A 20,438-nucleotide genomic window follows, 5' to 3' on the forward strand; every position below is an offset into this window, starting at 1 on the left:
AGAAGTTCTTGAGGGTGCCCGTTTGGTAGAGACCCAGTGCTCAAAAAATATTATGTTTGAGTGATATGTAATCTCATTGTAAGCGAAATGCTTTTATAGAGTTTTATAAGGCTATTTTTATACTTTTGCCAGAAAGTAATATGATGCCTCCTGGGCGGCCGTTTTTGTAGACGTGTGTATAACCTGAAAGATTGCAGTCGTCAGCTTCAACCCCCACGCATATAATGCGGAGGTCCTAGCAAAAACACGCGTTCACACTTAACCCAACGTCTTGGTCCTATTAAGGAGGTGATAGCGGAGCGAGCGAGGCAACCAGACTATAATGCTTTAACACTTTCACATAGCCATAGGAGTTTGATAGTGGGGCTACTAGATAGCCCCTGGTGGCTCCGCACTCTCCCGATCTCGGGGTGCGTATATGCCTGGCTGGAAAACGGCCCTTCGTTAAGGCGGAGGAATTCTAACATTCCCACAGGTCATCGAGTGGTTGACCAGTGTCACGCTATATCATGATAGTCAGTTTTTGGCTTTCTCTACTGAGGTGCTCGTCCGGATGAACCAGGGCACAATTGCAGTAGTTCTCCTGGTGCTACCTTAGCCGGTAAAGTGGAACGTAAGGCACCAAAACACAAGAGCCGGGCAAACCCAACATTTGACCAAAGACAATGATTTGGAACTGATGCATATAGGGCCAAACTCGCGACACCGAACACTCCCTAAGGTATTCGGTATTTGTGGTATAAACCGGTCCTAAATATTGGCCTTTGTAAGAATCCCCTTGTGTCCAGGTACATGCATTGTTCTGGCATGGCCACATGCCAAGACGTCAGCATCCTTCACAACGGTGGATATGTATCAACAAGAGACAGTAAAAAAGGTTTACGCGGGGTCTTAATCTAAAAAGAATCCTTTGAGCGGGTCCCTGCTGCACGTCTGCGCCTGTGTCTCCGTTGTGCCGTATCCTGGACGGGTGTAGCACGATGATCGTCTGTAAAAGAGAGGAAGTTAAGTGAAAGAGTTGTCGTGCAAAAACATAGTTTTTAAAGAAACCATGTATAATTGAAGATGATAAGAAATTGCCACTTGTCTACGCGCGTTGAGCCCCTTGTATTGACGAATAGGGGTGTGATCACTTATTCGGTGTAAATAGCGGCGCCGGACTCGATCGCTGGTCCAGACGTCTTTAATGTTCGGCTGCCAAGGCAGCCTCACTCTCTTCGGCGCGCAGAGAGCACTTGATATCTCAGTGCACCATAATGATGCCACGTGGACCGGGCATCTTGAGTGCGAGGGAGGCGTAGTGTGGTATTGCATTAAAGCGAGCGAAAGCTTCGCGTCCGAGCAGTGCTTGATAGCCACTTTTAAACGGAGCAATGTGGAAAGTTAAATGCTCGCGACAGAAGTTATCGGGGGAGCCGAATATAACTTGTAGTAGGAGGGAGCCCGTACAACGAGCCCCTGGGCCTGGCGTTACTCCTTTAAAGGTAATATTGCTATGGCGAATTTGTGTTGGGTCTAACCCCATCCCGCGGATTGTATCCTGGTATATTAGGTTTAGGCTGCTGCCGCCGTCCATCAAGACTCGTGTGAAGTGATATCCACCAATTACTGGGTCTAATACCAAGGCAGCCCATCCTGCGTGTCGGATACTTGCTGAGTAATCACGATGGTAAAAAGTGATCGGTTGAGACGACCATTGGCAGGACTTCGAGGTGACAGGCACTTGGGTATATTTTCCTGGGGGTGCCGCATTGTTTTTCCCTTGATCATGTGTAGTACGTTTATTGTTTTGACTTCTAGTGGGAATTTCTTTTGTTCCCCCGTGTCTTGCTTGGGGGGCTCGCCCTCGTCTTCACTTGGTGTGTCCTCCCCCTTGTGTATGGCGTTGAGCTTGCCAGACTGCTTGAAGACCCAACATTCTCTGTGGGTATGATTAGCAGGTTTACCCGGGGTACTGTGGATCTGACATACTTGGTCCAGAATTTTGTTGAGGCTGGACAGTTCATCCCTGGTGCCTTTAGTGGGCGGCTTTTGACCTGGCCGAGAGCTTTTGAATCCGGCATTTACTCCCATGCCCTTCGTGCTGTCTTCTTTATTCCGCGTTTGTTATTGCTGTTGCGCCGTGATTTCCCGTTTCCATCTCTAACTTCCGATGTACTGGGGTCGTTGGTGCTGCATATGGCTAGCCAGCTGTCCTCACCACGCAAAAGCGGGTCCTGAGGTTTGTTAATGCGTCCATCGTTCTCGGGTTATTTTTGCCGAGGTGTCTGGCGAGCCATTCGTCACGGACGCTATGCTTGAAAGCCGCTAAGGCTTCGGCGTCCGGACAGTCGACAATCTAGTTCTTTTTAGTAAGAAACCTATTCCAAATCTTTCGGGCTGACTCTCCGGGCTGCTGAGTTATATGACTCAGATCATCCGCATTTGGAGGTCGGACATAAGTCCCTTGAAAATTTGCCCGAAAGGCGTCTTCAAGCTCTTCCCAAATTCCAATGGAGCTTTCGGGGAGGCCTTTGAGCCAGTGACAAGCTGGCCCTTTGAGCTTGAGGGGTAAGTATTTGATTGCGTGGAGATCATCTCCTCGAGCCATATGGATATGAAGGATATAGTCCTCAATCCAAACCCTAGGGTCTGTTGTTCCGTCGTATGCCTCTATTTTTACGGGTTTGAATCCCTCTGGAAATTCATGGTCCAACACCTCATCGGTGAAACACAGGGGGTGTGCGGCACCCATGTAGCTGGGTGTGTCGCGTTGTTCGGATACTTGTTGTGTTGCATTGTATGCTGGGGGGCGCTTGCGTGGTCCATAGATGGATCTTGTTGCACCGTCCTTTGGGTGCGAACCCTCGCCTGGGTCGCGTGTTGTATTGTGAGCGGCGTTATATGCCGCTCTGTGTTGGTAGAGGGGTCGTCTATCCGACCAGGTGGCTGCTTTGATATTTGGTTGTGGGGGGTCTGCGGCCTCCTCATCGAATTCGGGTAGCAGCTTCCGCTTTGGGTAGCTCTTGGAGGGGCGATTGTCGCCATACCTCGCTGCTGTGTTGAGTATTTTGCTCCATCTAATGTGGAGTGTGTCTTGCGCAGCCTTGAGCCTTTGCTTCTGCTTTTTCAGACTCCTTGCGGTGGCAACAAGCCTTTTATGGGCAGTCTGCTGCTCCGGGTGTCTGTCCGGCGTTATGTCGTCCGGACCATTATCCTTGATAGGGTTTGTTTGTTCGGTTTGATTATCTGGATTGCCGTTGTCCGGCAGCGGTTCGCCCTGCTCCAGCGCTGGGTCTGTGTGATTGCTATTTCTGTCGAGGCGAGATTTGGGGCGGTGCTTGCGTTGCCGCTTTGAATGCTTTTCGAGGGAACAATCCTTCGGTGCGTCCTTCCGCTCTTTGTCGTCATCTTTTGGTGCATCCACCATGTATACGTCGTATGACGAGGTGGCATTCCAGGGCTCAATAGGCGCTGATTCTTCATCATCTCCTTCATCGGTGTCCATACCGTCGATGTCGTCGGAGTCGAAGTTGAGCATGTCGGTCAAGTCATCGACACTGGCTACGAAGCGGGTGGTGGGTGGGTTTTGAATTTCTTCATCGTCCGTACCCCAACCTTGCTGACCGTAGTCCGGCCAGGGCTCTCCTGATAAAGAGAGAGACTTCAGTGACTTCAGGATATCGCCGAAAGGCGAGTGCAGAAAGACATCCGCGGCTGTGAACTCCATGATCGGCGCCCAATCGGATTCGATCGGCAGGGGCGCGGAGGGTTCGGAGTCCGGAGAAGAATCCGGCTCCATGGAGTCACGAGTCTCAGAGAGTACGGGGCTGGTGTTCGGCTCAACTGCCGTTGGGATTACAACCCCCGAGGTGGCGTCCAACCGCTCATCCTCAATCGGCGCGGTTGGCTCCGAACTAAGGGTCGGAGCCGATGCGGGTGCGGCCTCCAGGGCACTGTTCAGGGGCAGAGCTAGATCGTGCTCGTCATGACAGTGCGGCGCGTTCAGCAGTGGTTCGAATCCGTCGAAGATCAAGTCTCCGCGGATGTTAGCCATGTAGTTTAAACTTCCAAATCTGACCTGACGGCCAGGGGCGTAGCTTTCGATCTGCTCCAAGTGGCCAAGTGAATTGCCCGCAGTGGGAAGCCGCCGAAGACGAAGATCTGTCCGGGGAGGAAGGTCTCACCCTGGACTGCATCGCTATAGATGATCGTAGGAGCCATCGAGCCTGACGGCGACGACACAGAGGAAGTCTCAATGAAAGCACCAATGTCGGTGTCAAAACCGGCGGATCTCGGGTAGGGGGTCCCGAACTGTGCGTCCAGGCCGGATGGTAACAGGAGGCAAGGGACACGAAGTTTTACCCAGGTTCGGGCCCTCTCGATGGAGGTAAAACCCTACGTCCTGCTTGATTAATATTGATTATATGAGTAGTACAAGAGTAGATCTACCACGAGATCAGAGAGGCTAAACCCTAGAAGCTAACCTATGGTATGATTGTTGATGTGTATGTTGTCTTACGGACTAAAACCCTCCGGTTTATATAGACACCGGAGAGGGTTAGGGTTACATAGAGTCGGTTACAATGGTAGGAGATCTGAACATCCGTATCGCCAAGCTTGGCTTCCACGCCAAGGAAAGTCCCTTCCGGACACGGGACGGAGTCTTCAATCTTGTATCTTCATAGTCCAGGAGTCCGGCTGAAGGTATAGTTCGGCTATCCGAGCACCCCCTAATCCAGGACTCCCTCAAGAAGAGTCAAAACTCTACGTCAGGATGCCTCACCAGAGCGACGAAGGGACTGAGGAGTAAAAAGAATTCCTAACTCTCCGATATATATAATTCCTAAATGACAGAAAACATTTTTCTAGACTCAACAACGCCAACGATTCGATCAAGCAGGGGGCTCCTAAGGTCAGGGAAGGCTCTGATTACCAACTTGTAATGCCCTCGATGCGGCTATATCTCCCACGTGTCGAAGCACGACTTAGAGGCATAACCGCATTGAAAGCAATGTCTCAAGTGAGGTAATCTTCACAACAACCCATGTAATACAATAAGGGGAAAAGGATACATAGTTGGCTTACAATCGCCACTTCACACAATACATGAATAAAGCATTACATCATCCAGATACAAACAAGGTCTAACTATGGAACCAAAATAAAGAAGACTACCCCAAAGGCTACACAGATCCCCGATCGACCCCAACCGGGCTCCACTACTGATCAACTGAAATGAAACACACAAAACGAATAAGGTCTTCAACTAGCTCCTCCTTGAGCTCGGTTTTGTCACCTGCATGATTTCATCGGCACCTGCAAACTGGTTTTGGAAGTATCTGTGTGTCACGGGGACTCAGCAATCTCACACCCTCGCGATCAAGACTATTTAAGCTTATAGGAAGGGTAAAAGGTATAAGGTGGAGCTGCAGCAAGTGACTAGCATATTTGGTGGCAAACATATACGCAAAAGAGAGTGAGAAGAGAAGGCAAAAGCACGGTCGAACAACTATGATCAAGAAGTGATCCTAGAACAACCTACGTCAATCATAACTCCAACACCGTTTTCACTTCCAGGACTCCGTCGAGAAGAGACCATCACAGCTACACACGCGGTTGATGTATTTTAATTAAGATAAACTTCAGGTGTTATACAACCGGACATTAACAAATTCCCATCTGCCCATAACCGCTGGCACGGCTTTTGAAAGTTCAAATCCCTGCAGGGGTGTCCCAACTTAGCCCATCACAAGCTCTCACGGTCAACGAAGGATATTCCTTCTCCCAAGACAATCCGATCAGACTCGGCATCCTGGTTACAAGACATCCTCGACAATGGTAAAACAAGTCCAGCAACACCGCCTGAATGTGCCGACAAATCCCGATAGGAGCTGCACATATCTCATTCTTAGGGCACACTTAGATGAGACATCCTACGAGTAAAACCAACCCTCAAGTTGCCCTGAGGTGGCCCCACAGTCTACTCGGTCGGACCAACACTCAAAGGAGCACTGGCCCAGGGGGGTTTAAATAAAGATGACCCTTGAGTCTGCAGAACCCAAGGGAAAGAAAAGGCTAGGTGGCGAATGGTAAAACCAATGTTGGGCATTACTGGAGGAGTTTTATTCAAGGCGAACTGTCAAGGGGTTCCCATTATAACCCAACCGTGTAAGGAACGCAAAATCCGGGAACATAACACCGATATGAGCCTTCCACCCTTTACCAAGTATATAGATGCATTAATTAAATAAGAGATATTGTGATATCCCAACAAAATATCCATGTTCCAAACAAGGGACAAGCTCCAATCTTCACCTGCAACTAACAACACTATAAGAGGTGCTGAGCAAAGCGGTAACATAGCCAAACAACGGTTTGCTAGGACAAGGAGGTTTGAGGCTTGGCTTAACAATATGGGAGGCATGATGAGCAAGTGGTAGGTATTGCAGCATAGGCATAGGAAAATAGCGAGTAACAAGCAAGCAAAGATAGAAGTGATTTCGAGGGTATGGTCATCTTGCCTGAAATCCAGCAAGGAAGAAGAATGAGTCCATGAAGAAGACAAACGGACGTAGTTGAACAGATCCTCACAAACGCGACGTTATTGGAACCAACCCGAAGAAGCCACACCGGAAAGAAGCACACAACATAGTAAACAACCAACACATGAACATGGCATGATATGCGGGATGCGGTATGTGATGCATAAGCATGATTTGGAAAGGAATGATTGAACCTAGCCTCAACATGGAAATCCAAGAGTTCCACTGGAAAGGTGAGTTGATTTCGGTTGAAATCGATATAAAGATCACCGGAATCGGATGCATGGTTTGGAAATGGCAAGCAAAACAAATATGGCACCGGTCTATGATAAACAACAAGTAGCCATCTAAATGCATCAAGTTAAATATACTACATCACTCAAACATGGCAACAAAATACATGGCAGGGATCCACTCAAGATTCTTGACAAAATATGAACACTGAGCTATGGCTAATTCACCCATTAACAGCTTCAAACGAGCATGGCAAAAGGGCAAATGATAACATGTTTCAGATAGTGAAATTAACACAAGTCAGGAATTTATCATCAGGTAGCAATCTTTAGAGCGTGAAAACTAAATGCTACAAGAACATATCATGGCAAAGAAAGGCATGGCATGAAGCTACTCAAAGCACTTAACAAAAGTCCCTTAGTGACCTTGAGCCAAAAGTGATCACAAAATACAATTGCAAGCATGTGAACATGGCAAAAACATAAACAGATTCAGACTTAGTGAAAAACTGGAGCATGCAAAACAGTTAACGAGTAGGCATGTTTACGAGCTCGATGCACTCACTATAGAGCATGGCATGACAAACTAATCATAAACCCATCAATAAGACATGGCATAGAAGCTAGACATGGAAAGAACAACAACATAGCATGCCCGGATCAATAGTAACATCCTCGGCAAAATCACTAAACATGTCAACAATCTGCCAGGATCATTTTATATCAAAAGTAGAGCTCGATTGAGTCAAGATAGGATGCTCCATAATTGCAAACAGATACATGGATGAATATAGCACCACAATGTTAACAAAACATCCTTACTGATCATCCTCAAAAGAGGCACGGATCACTAGGAAACAACATGAACATATGGCATAAAAATAAAGACAGGTCTAGGACTTAGTAAAATTCTAAGTCCCTGAAATCAGCATCAACGAGGGTGGGGTGGAGAGGGTGTTTTGGCGCCCACGAAGTACGAATGGGGAAAAGGGAGGTAGAGAGGAAGGGGGGAACCATGTATTCAGGGCGCACTTGTCTCAAATGCGAGGAAATTTACAAACTTAGCCCCCGTTTCAAATTTCTACTACATCACAGCAACACTAGTCGGTTGGGGATAGGACGGTAATCTCGCATACACCGAATATTTGCCGACGAGAGTTTGTTTTTGGCGCCCACCGTGTATGAATATGAATCGGGGAGGGAGTCGATTTCGGCCGAGGACACACTGTGTTTTGGCGCCCACCGTGTATGAATCCGGGTGAGAGGCTGTTACGTCATGTTTGGGTGAAATTACAAACCTACCCCTATCGAAACCTATAGAAATCCAGCATATAGGCTTTGCGTGGCAGGGATATGCAGTAGTGAATTCCATCTTGCAGATTTTGGTTTCGGGTGGTTACTGCGACTTTCCCCGCTTCGTTCCAATTTTGCAGAGTGCACGTTTACCGTGCCAACTCAATTCGAATTCCGTTTGTATTCTATTTTTTCAGGAGGGATCCATTTTCAATTGGAATTACATTCTATTTACATCATTTTTTATATATACTTTCAAAAGCACAACACCATTTATACATAAATATGGTTTACAAATGGCATGATCTCAGATTCATAAGGTTGTATCCATCAATTTGGATTTTCAAATATTTGAAACCACTTTATGTTGAAATCCAATGTATGCATTCCTCGCTAACTGTCTCCAATTAATGTGTGTTTCATGCGGGTTTTTTTTTTACTTCTCAAACATGTATAATGTGTTTCACACACGCAACATATAGTGTAATCCCGTTTAGACATTAATTGCATATAAACCATGCATTTTTTGTAATTGAAGAATCTATGGATCACCAATATTGATAAACTATATAACATTACACGTGTGCCCAAATTCAAATGAATATGCATGTTTGATACACCAATTTGCGTTATGATATTATCGATGTCGTGATCTCCAGTTTAAATATTTGAATGCCCTTTAATACATATATTCGTCTCATATAGCTATCACTCATGCTTATATAGGACTATCTCTCTGGACCTATACGCGTTCATCGTCTCTCTGGTATCTCTCGTGCTACCTGTATGTCGACAATGATCTTTTATCTTCGTAACACACTGATGGTACTCTCTCCCTCGACCTTCATCACTCTATCTCTCTCTAAGTATATCTCGCTCCCTGCTATGTGTCTCTAACTATGATTCTCCATGTGGAATCTCTTTCTCTCACACAAACACAAAACTTTGTCTGTCAGGGTCTCATTTCTCTCTACTATTCCCATGTGTGCCACTCGCACACCCTTGATATAGAGATGTATTTCGCTCCTTTGATATGAGAACCTACGACTCTTCCTCTTCAATATCTCTTTCTCACACACAAGCACAAACTCTGTCTCCCAGGGTATCATATTTCTCCATTGTTCTCTTGTATGTCGCTCACACACACCCTCTCTCCCTAGAGATATATTGCGTTCCCTCATATGTCTCTCTAGCTATCACTCTCGCCATAGATGCATGCTCCAGCCCACGCCACTATCTCTTAAAGACAAAAACACATGCTCAATTGTCGGGACTTCTTCCATGCATTCTCACATGCATGCATATTGTCATACTGATCCGTCTCTCCCATGTCGTTGATCTTATGACTTATGTCTTCTTTCTTTTATCTCGAACATGCGCGCGCACACACACACACATCCCACGTATACATGTATACCTCTCACACATGCACGTTCAAGGTCTCTATGTCTCCATACGTAGTTAATTACCCTCAATCCTAACGCCACATCGAATCGTTCTCCTCTTTTGTGCACATAACTTCCGCCTGGATGGGTAAAACACACACTCACACTTAACAATCTCCTTCTAGCTACCCCCCCGCCTCTCACTCTTCTCCTATATCCCCGACACCAATAATACCATCCCTTAGTTTAATTCCCGCCTACATGCACCATCGATATATAGTAGTCTTCCTCGGTGTCTCTCGAACAAACACGTTCTCTCGAAGTCGACTCCTCTCACGCGCACACACCTTCTCTTCCCTCTCTACGGGCATTTTCTCTCTCGCACCCCATCGTTGGTGGCCTCTGCCATACACATCACCTCTCTATGATGATAGCCATACACACTTAAATTACATCCGCCACAGAGGACCCCGCGACACACACACACACACACACACACAAACACGCACGCACCCCCCCAACACACACACACTAAGACTCCATCTCTCTCTCTCACACACACACGCAAGCACGCACGCCCCCCCACACACTAAGATTCCATCTCTCTCCCTCACACACACACACACAAACTAAGACTCCATCTCTCTCTCTCCTCTCTCTCTCTCACACACCCCCCCTCCCCACACACTAAGACTCCATCTCACACACACATGCTCTAGGCGAAGCATTTGTTCCTACCACCGTTCATCCAACCTTACCCGTATGATAAACAATAACCTTTATTTACTTGCATAACATGGACAAATTCCACTTTACTTTAGTAGTCAGCAAACTTATCATCTGTACCCTTATAAAAATGAGTTGGTGGGGATGGTGTGCCTGCCATCTTGTAATACAGACCGTATGATCTATATCTGAGGATAGAAAGCAAACTATGATAATTTTACAAAAGATACCCGCACCTCTCTCCACATCATTATCTCCTATAACCTCATTGCTCAGTAACTAAAAAAGGAATAAGTCTCTGGAACAATCTAGCATGCATGGTGGCCGCTGCCGCCTGTCGGCGCCGTCCATCCCCATGCCTCCGCCCATTCCGACCACCAATCACCACCACGCTCCACTCCTCCTCGCCTTATCTCTGATCTTTCATTTTTCGAAGACATTCTCGAGATACCAGTTTTCTGATAAAATTCTTGAGATATCATTAGTTTTTACACATGGGATTACTCCTGCATGGGTCAATCACATGAGGTGTTCTGTAAAAAAATGCATATTGATGTTCCGTGCAATGCATGAGAATCTTGCTTGTAATTATATAACGCAAATCACGAGTAGGAAGTGACATTTTTTTGACACAACCACATTAACATGGCCACATAAATCACTAGCTAAAGTAAATACCATTATACTCATATCCTGATGCAAAAGGTTGAGTACATGTCAGAATCTCTCTCACACACACACCAGTTACGTGACGCCCACTTAAGTAGACACGTATGTTACAATTTGTGCACCCGCGGGTACACATGATGCTGCGCATTTATTTAAGCCGGAAGGCGAACCCAAACAGTAGCTGCATTCATTCCCCTCCCGCCGCCTCTTCTCTAGTCGCCGTCGCCCGTAGCCATGGGCCGGCCGAAGGTAACAACATACGCCATACTCCCGCCGGAGCGGCGCTTTAGTATGGAAATTTTAGTGGTCATGCATGCATCTTTTTGTGCTAGCACTCCTATATAAGGGTTGACCGGTCGCTTCCCGCGGACGTGCGCGGGCGGTGGAAGAGGAAGGATAAGGGAAGCGTGTTGTGGAGTAACGTTTTTTATGACAATTTCTTAGGAAACTGAGTGCAATAATTGAGTAGTTTTGCAAACTACCAGTACTACACCTGAAACGGTTCAAAACCTACACTCCCTTGCCAGTGCGCGCTTCCCGCGTGAAACGGTCAGCATCGCCCTAGAGCATCAGTGCCGCATTAATGCCCGGCCAGAGTGGAGGTGACCTCTCACTGGCACCGGCTTTGATGTGGCGCGACGGCCGAGAGAGCGCCGCTTCCCGGTGCACGCGACTGCTCCGCGTCGAGACTGGCCATAGGCCCTGTTTGGATCCACGGGTTAGAGTTAGTTTGAGCTAGTTGGGGCTCAAATAGCCCTAAACTATCCAATCATGAGGGTTTAAATTGGAGCAAGTTGCACCGAACCCACCAAAAAAAACTATCCCACCCAAGAGGTGCTAACTGGAGATAGTTCTCATTGGGACCACTGAAAAATCACTTTTCTCTCTCCATGAAGTGCATTTATTGTCAATCTAACCCTGTCACCCAAACACCTCTTTGGCTACAGTTAGTTCAAGGTTAGTCATGAGTTAGTCTAACCTCTAGGTAAGTTAGAGTACCAAATAGGAGCAGTATAGGACATGCAAGTTGCTCAAAGCATACATGCAAATTCGTACGTGAAATGATTTTTTTCTTTTTGAAAATGGAACGTGAAAGGATTTTTTTAGAATGCTCTCGGCATGTCAGTAACATGTGATAGTTAACCGACCTCAATAGACGGCAGAAACGCCAGCCCGCCGCACTTTGATAGAGACGAGGAGGGAGAAGCGATACAGGCTGCTGGATTACTAGAGATAGGTGTCGCACGGAAGCCAAGAAATATGGTGATAGCATGGGTTAGCCATGTACTAGTATGATACTACACTGGGCTGCCGTGTTTCGTACTCTTCCAGTCCACTTTGAGATGATTGGTTAATTTTATATCGCTGAATAATATTAAATATTATGAGTGCAGACGCTCCACCACGAGGTTCCTTGCTCCTTCTCGGTCGTCCGGAATCTATGTTCTTCCACTCTATTTTTTTACGTGAGCTTTGTTCATCCTTTTGCCAACACGCGAAACATCTAGCATCAAGATCCACGTGTTATGCAAGGATCGTTCCATCTATTTTAAGAACACGTGGGACTGGAACTACGAGACGAACATGTACCCAGGAGTGGACGTACGAACCTGAGTAATGTAGCGCAGTAAGTGAAGTAGAAAGGCACAAATGGTATGAACATGTGTGGCATATAGGGTGTGTTTGGTTGCATTCTCGTCTCAGCATAATTGTTCCCTCTTTATGCATGCTCAACTCAACACCCCTCTTCATGCATGTTCTCTTCATGCATGCTTCTAGTGTATTTGTGCTAAACTAGTGTGGACTCATGCACCCTCCATACACTCTACCAAACACCCAAAAGTTGGTCGAGAAGGGAACTCTTGGGCGGCATTTGTCTCTTACTACGTACTACCACTAAATGTTGTACGTGCAATGCACGGTGATGTTATGGAGTATGTGCCTACGTACTCAACTATTACTATATTAGTTGGAGGCACATATTAACTTTTATATTTGTTTACGTGTATGCCCCGAGACCTTCCAACTAGACGTGTCTTTGTCTCCAGGTCGCACTTTGTATCGTTCATACCACTAAGTACTACTACGTGTGGTCTCCGACCCAGAAGTGGAAGAAGTGGAGACGCTCTACCACACTGTTTTTTACGCTGGGCTCCACCACGCTGTTCATGCCCCACTCCTTTCGCTGACGTGTGGGACATCCAGCACGTGCCGTGTTTGGCACCCTTCGTCGTAAGAGTTGAAACGCTAGCATTCTTCAGAAATAAAAAATAATTAAAAATCGGCAGTGATACTATTTTTTTGCGAACCAATCAGCAGTGATACTATACCACGCGGTTTCCTTGGTCCTCGATATCGGAAAGAATACTTCCGTTCGCCAACATGTGGGACATCGACCATCCTGGTCCACTTGCCATGCACGCAGAACTCCAAGGGAGTCACCCAGGTCGTCGTGCCGCAGTAAATATGACTAATGAGCCATCAAATCACAGGCACACTTCCCACTTTTAAGTTGCTTGGATGAAGGAACCATCATGACTTCGTTGAATTCCGCTTCTTGAAGAAAACTACTATACCAGCAGTACTGCTAGCTACAGTAGTTACTCCAACAGAGGCCTCCTTTCGTTCATAGGATAGGAATATGAAAATCATAGGAAGTGAGATGACATGCATCTCAATTCCTATAGAGAAAGAGATGCCATTTGATGCTTAGGATAGGAATTTTTCCATTTAGTCTAGGCTAATGTACTGATAATTTGCTCTAAAAACTACAGTAGTAACTAGTAGTACTTGTACATGCTCGTACTTACACACACACACACATACACAGTAACTACTAGCACTGCTACTTATCACATGCTGGCCAGACGCCGTCGTTCTCCTTCCCGGCTTTGTTGGCGACACCCCACCGTGCTTGGATCTCCGCCGACCTCTCCGCAGCAGCGTGTGCATCCTTTTCTTACTTGCGGCGGCGGACCTCTCTTTTCTTGAGTGCTTTCTGACTTTTCCGCTCCCTCTGTGCGGCTTTGGCCGCCTCTTGCTCTACCGCCCATTCGGCCATGGCATCTTCAAATTCCTCCCACATAGTTGTGAGGTCGCGAGTGGCGATGAACATGGCACGGCGGGATGCCATCGCTTCCCTACCATTTTGTGTGCGGTCGTGGGCGGCGAGGAACTCGGCGCGGCGGGATGCCATCGCTGCCTTACTGGTTAGTATGCGGCGCGGTGGCATGAACGACGCTTAGTGAGAGCTCTGGGGTGGAGTGGCCGGACAACCGTATAGTGCATTGGTTTGTCAAGAACTCAAGGACAGAAGACGAAGCAAATTTGGATTCCCCTTCAATCCTGGTCATTTATTACCGAGTAAAATGCACTGGCGGTCATCGAACTTGTCTTGATAGCTCACTTTCATCATTGTATATGAGATATGGTGATATATGGTCACTGGCTCAGCGTATAGCTCCGTATTTGTCTGGTTGACCAGTCAAACAGTCCGCATGCGCCTCATCAGCTTGTGTTCTTTATCTATCTACGCAGGCCTACCTGTCAATGGAGAAAGAAATACTGTAAAAAACAAATTTTGCTAGAGTCCAGACCGCTTCCGGAGCCCGCTCTCACCGCCCTGGCCCCTCAAGATGCTAGCTGCCTGCCGCATGCATGCATAGCAAGTAGTACTCCTTATGTGGAGGAGAGAGAGGCATTGACAAAGTCAAGGAGTGGGCTCTGCAAGAGCCCGTCTCTACACGTGCTCCTAGCTATAAAAAATAATTCTAAAAAAGGCATGAAAACAATTGTGTCTTAAAAAAAGAAAGGTAAAAACATTTGAGAGGAAATAGATAGAGAGAAAGTGAGAAAAAGTTGTAACCTGGGCATTACATGAGGAAGGAGGGAGTGGTGCACATGCCAAGTTCACTAGGGTTCCGTGTTTCACACTCCTCCGTCGTAACATTGGAGACAATAGCTTTCATCAAAAATAAACAATGAATACTCGTTGCTCGTCCTCTATATCGGAAAGAATACTTTCATTCGCCGACATGTGGGACGTCGACCATCCTGGTCCACCTGCCATGCACAAAATTATCCTGGTCTACCCCGGTCGTATCGTAGGCCCAACCTTTCCCACTTAAGTTGTTCGGACGAAGGAACCATCATGACTTCATTCAATTCCGCTTCTTCAAGAAAACTTACTGTACCCGCAATACTGCTACCACACGCGAAGACTGGACGGCACTGTACCACGTCATATCACTGAAACCCACTAGACCAAACTAGCCCGCCTAGGTCATCTATTTTGGAACAGAGGGAGTACGTCTCTGCACTGCTATGATTTTGTGTTGCACGTCGTATCACTGAAACCCACTAGGCCAAAATAGCCCGCCTAGGTCATCGATCGCTAAGCCTATAATTTTAGGAGCTAGGGCTATTGGTCAATCGACGAGGGATAAGTATAAGCGTACCACGAGCTCATCAGCCCCAACGTTTCTCTTCGGTGAGTGTTTTGCAAGTATTATAGCTCGCACAGTAGCTAGCCTACTAACACCAAGAATCATCAAACAAGCCCTGCTGATATGATAAACATTTCAAACTTACATCTAATCATTCCATATATTACATCAAAAGCTGGTGAGGATACATCTGTTTCCATAACTCGGAGAGGGTTTGCATGATTCATCGCATGATTCACTATCAAACAAAAGTAGCAAGATCCGCCCACACAAGACAGTGCACTAGCCCTAAGATGGTTTGATAACACGCATCATTCTGGTAATTAAACACAGGGCAATGCAAACTACCCTGAAGGATTAGCACGACCAACTATTTCTTGTCATCGATCTCTTGGGCAATGACCACAGCACAGACAGCTGCATGGGAATCGATTTCTGGGGCAATGTCCGAGGACTGACCGCGACATCAGAATCGATCTCTGGGGCGATGTCCACAGGATGGACAGCGGCATCGGAATCGATCTCCGAGGCGATGCCAACAGGACAGGCCACGACATCAGAATCATCAAGGACGTCCAGCGGCACCTGCACAACCCTAACATATTAGCAAGCACGTTACAAATAATCAAAAACCACAACTATGGTAATAAGCCATTATTTTTTACCTTGTGCAACTCACCGGGAGATCTCATTCCTCCGGGGGCCATCTCCTCGTCCTCGATGGGGGCCATCACCTTGCCAGGGGAATACTGCTTCTCAACAGCGACTATCTCCTCAAACTCGGTCTTGAGCCTCACATAGGTGGCAATTAGAGTTCCTGCGGTAGGCACGGTTGGGCCCGTGTTGTTCTTCCAACTTCCTTTGTGGAGTTCATCCGCCAACGTCCTCAACTCTTTGGCCAATGCTTGTTTCTTGGAGTTCTTCGTCTCCATGGGTTGGCCCGCCAACATGGTCAACTCGTTGGTCGGTGCTCACTTCCTGGAGATTGCTGTCTCAAGTGGGTTGTCCGCCGGCAACTCTTTGCCTAGTGCTCCAGGATCCATCAGTGAACTGACAAACAAAAAGCAATCGAAAGGAAACCACAATCGCAATGAAAACAGGAAAAGAATAGGATGTGAGAATCGGTCGGTGCTTCGCAAAAAGAAGATTCTTGGGATAAAATATAGCAGCATAACTGATTCGCCCACCTTTCCTTTGTTGGTACAGAAGAAAAATGGCAGACGTGAGTAGCCTGGAGTGAGGTTTTCTTCAAGAAAGGGAAGAAACGGCTTGAAGGAGTGTTCCAGTGAAATGATGGTTGCTTCGTCCAGTCCAACTTGGAGGCCACCTTACCAATGCTGGTAAAGGTGTGGATTTTGTGATATGACGGGTCATGACGGCCACACCGGGGTTACAGGTGAGTCTCGACTGTAGCACCTCGGTATGATTTGGTGGATGGCACGCGGGTCTGGATGCTCTGAAATGTCCCGCATGTAGATAGAGCGGCTAGTCATATAGGAGTGCTCAATATTGTGCAGCGCGACCAAGGCGGAGAGGAAAACGAGAGAACTACGTAATTAATGCATAAGTTTAATTACATTAGTTTTGTAAAGTACGAGATACATTCCTCCAATCGCAAAATGCCTTGGTTCATGAGATTTGAGATTTGAGCCCTATAAACTGGAAGGGAGGGAGTACTGCACACGGTGTAGTCTAGTCACTTGTTGAAATCTCTAGAAAGGCAAATACTCCTTTCCGGTTTACAGGGCTATACTACTCCCTCCGTCTAGGTGTGTAAGTCATCTTACGAAAACCAAATAGTCCCAAAACACTTAGGCGCGGTGCATTAAATTCTACCTTGTTTCTTGTTTCTTGACATATCAACCAATAAGAGATGAGAGGTGCGCATGCTTTTAATGACTTGCAATGGATAGTTCATTGCATGCAATGCTATTAATTAGCAAATAAACATTGGTGACCCCAGGAGGAAACGGTGCTAAGTGCGTGGACCTATGCAGAATGAGTATCAACCAATGGATAATGGAGTTTAATTGTTAAACAATAGCAATTTTGTCTCATGCAAGAGCCTGGCTAGTACTCCAAGGAACCGCACCACGCGAGCGTTCGCAACTGCCACGTTCGGGTTGCGCTTGGCTCTTCGCCTCTTCGAGAAGACGAACAATAATGATGTTACTCCTACTTCTACAGTATCGAATCCACTGCTGCATGTCCGTCCACCTCGTGCGGGAGGGATAGCGAAAGCTTCAACTTACTGCTCCTGCTTTTGCGTCTATGACAGGTGGGCCCAACAGGTGGTTGGCCCTCCTGTCATGCAGCCAAAGGCAGGTGCAGTTAAGGCACCGAAGCTCAGTCCGCGAGGGAGAGGGCGTTGTAGTAATCAAATTTGTTGGTCTTGTACGAGTTGGCGAAGATAGGGGTTGCTTGCTAGGGTTGCTCACTACGTATATATAGGCCGAAGCCTCCGCGCTTGGTTGCTAGGGTTGCTCTATTCACATACTCTCGTCCTCTCCAGATTTAAACAAGATAGGGGTAGTAACACTGTCTTTCTCCCTTCAAAAAACACTGGCTTTCTATCCTCACCGCTAGTTACAGATCCGGACGTATCCCTCTCCGCCGGTGAAGGGGAGGAGGGGCAACGTTTAGGCCGTCGTCGACAGCGAGGGAGGAGACCCACTGCCGGCCGCACCGTTTTCTCTGGCTGAGTGCCTGCACGGGAGGTCCTCCGATCCCTTCGTCGTTGCCTGTGGGCGGATCCAGCCTCCCGCCGCCCACCTATCCACATCCCGACGACCTTCAGGTATATCTTCGTTCGAAACTGCCTTAGCTCTACTTCCCCGGCTCGCTACATCGCTGCATGTGCATCATTTTCTACCTCCCAGCCCCTCTTGATCGGATGGTCCAACGTCACATATTTTTTCCTTCTATTGTTAGAGGTAAAGCTACTTCATGGAGTTGAATCTTGTACTCCCTCCGTCCGAAAATACTTGTCATTGAAATGGATGTATCTAGATGTATTTTAGTTCTAGCCACATCTATTTTGATGACAAGTAATTCTGGACGGAGGGAGTACTTGATTCAAACAAGAAATAAAGTGGGGGTGGGGGAATTTAGTATGTACATCGGACTTGGTACAAACAGGAAGGAAAGGGGGTGAAAGTAGTACAGACTGGTCATCCAACCGGTCTCTTGGTCGAAAAGGGAAATATAGGGGTAACTCTGTACACAGTGGTATGACCGGGACTAGATTTTCTATCCACAAATAGGTGTAGGTGGCTAGAGTGAACAAAATTGGGACCAACCCAGATATGTTTCTTGGATGTTTGTTTATCGGGGCAACAAACTATGAATCACCACTTTATGCCCCTGTTTACGTACATGGTGCTGGACTGCTGGTGCACCCACTGTCCCATGCCCTTATACCAAATATTTAGCCTCTGTTCAGAATAAAGGGGCAGAAAACATAGATCTTGATGAAAATAGAGGAATTGGAAAGGAATGTAGGTATAAATCTATGGAAGAGCGAACCAGAGGAAACTCTCAAGAGAATGTGTTCAGATGGACTACGAAATGTACAGATTTGTTTTTTTAGAGTAGCATGCTTGGCAGTATGAGATGCTATTTGTTTATTCAGCTGCATAGTGACTACTCTTGTCCTCACCTCACATGCCACACATAGGATGATTTTTATTCCAGCAACATAGCACAACAACCTGTCTAACGCATGGCAGCGAGCGCCTGCCTCGGGCTTCCGCCCAAAAAATGAGCAGCACGTGGATGTTTCTAATCCTATGGAATCAGTACTACCAGACCAGCTTTCCTATGAAACACCATTCACCTTTCCCGTGTTCCGAACGGTTGGAAGGGAAAGAATACAGTAGGAATTGTGTTCCTACGAAAATCCTGCACCAAACTTGTGAACCGAACGCAGCCTTAGTTGTTCTTAATCTAATGTCCCTGGTAAAAATGAAGCCATGCCACTATTATAAGCCATGACAAGTTTAGCAAAATGTTTTTGCCTGTAATTGTTTGAGACTCTGACTATTTCCTCTGTGCCTTTTTGGGCATACAAGGATATCCAATTCACCTGGTTGTTGTTGTGACCTTTCGGTGCACTGCACAAAACTCTTCTTAAAAGAAGTGACTTTTGTGATGTTTAACTGGAATGTCAAAATGGAACAGTTGGTTCATTTTGGTGGAACTGCATAAAGGGATATCTGTGTTCCAATCCTCATCATCCATATTGGCGCCATAACCTTCCTTTGGGTAAGAATGATATTTAATGCATGTGTTCATCTCTATTTTCCGACTGCCATGAGAAAATAATGCTGTTTTTTACTAGTACACTTGCACTCCCTCAATAACAAAACCAATTCTGAATTAGAAGGCCAATCATGTACTTGGTTTCACCAACTGGTGAGGAGAAAGAGAAACAGAGCATGAAGAGGAGGAAGAAGAATAAACAGTGCCAAGGCGATCTTGTTGAAGCCAGAGGCCTCAGTCGAGGCCATTCAAGGGCTCCGGCAACGACTACCTTACATGTGAGACGATCCTCCAAGGAGCCCTTCCACTTCTGCTGTCTCACTTAATTAATTAGGAGTACTTAAGTACCACTAATTTATTACTGCCTAATTTTCCTCTTGGAGTTAAACAAATCTTTAGTAGGACCCTATGCTGAATCATGTACATGTGTATGTTTGTCTATGGAGGTGAATCATGTGGTGGAGCAGGGAGGGAATATTATTAGTGTCATGAAATAATAGTGCTATTGTTTTGCATGTCAATTTATTGCCATTGGTTCAATGAGGCAATGTTTTGCGTATTGTCCATCATGAATTTGATGCTACTGGTTGAGTAATATGCTAATGTGTTCCTATCCTTTCTCACTAAGCTAATTAAGGTTTCACCTTGTTCCTACTTGTGCAAACAGGGATCATGTTGTACCAATAATACATTAAATGGAACTACACAAGACAATACAATGAACTGTATCCCATCTAGTGCTTTAACTCTGCTGGAAGTTCTTGATAATCTTTCGATATAATCTCAGCACTGGTAAACAAGAGTGATTACAACCATACATTTGAAGTGCACAAAAATATATACTATTGTGTGATTCCAGTGAGTGCTTTATCATCTCTTATGGGACTACATGAATAAGCTTTT

The sequence above is a fragment of the Triticum dicoccoides genome, chromosome 4A (assembly GCF_002162155.2).
Source record: "Triticum dicoccoides isolate Atlit2015 ecotype Zavitan chromosome 4A, WEW_v2.0, whole genome shotgun sequence".
In the NCBI taxonomy this organism is placed as follows: domain Eukaryota; kingdom Viridiplantae; phylum Streptophyta; class Magnoliopsida; order Poales; family Poaceae; genus Triticum; species Triticum dicoccoides.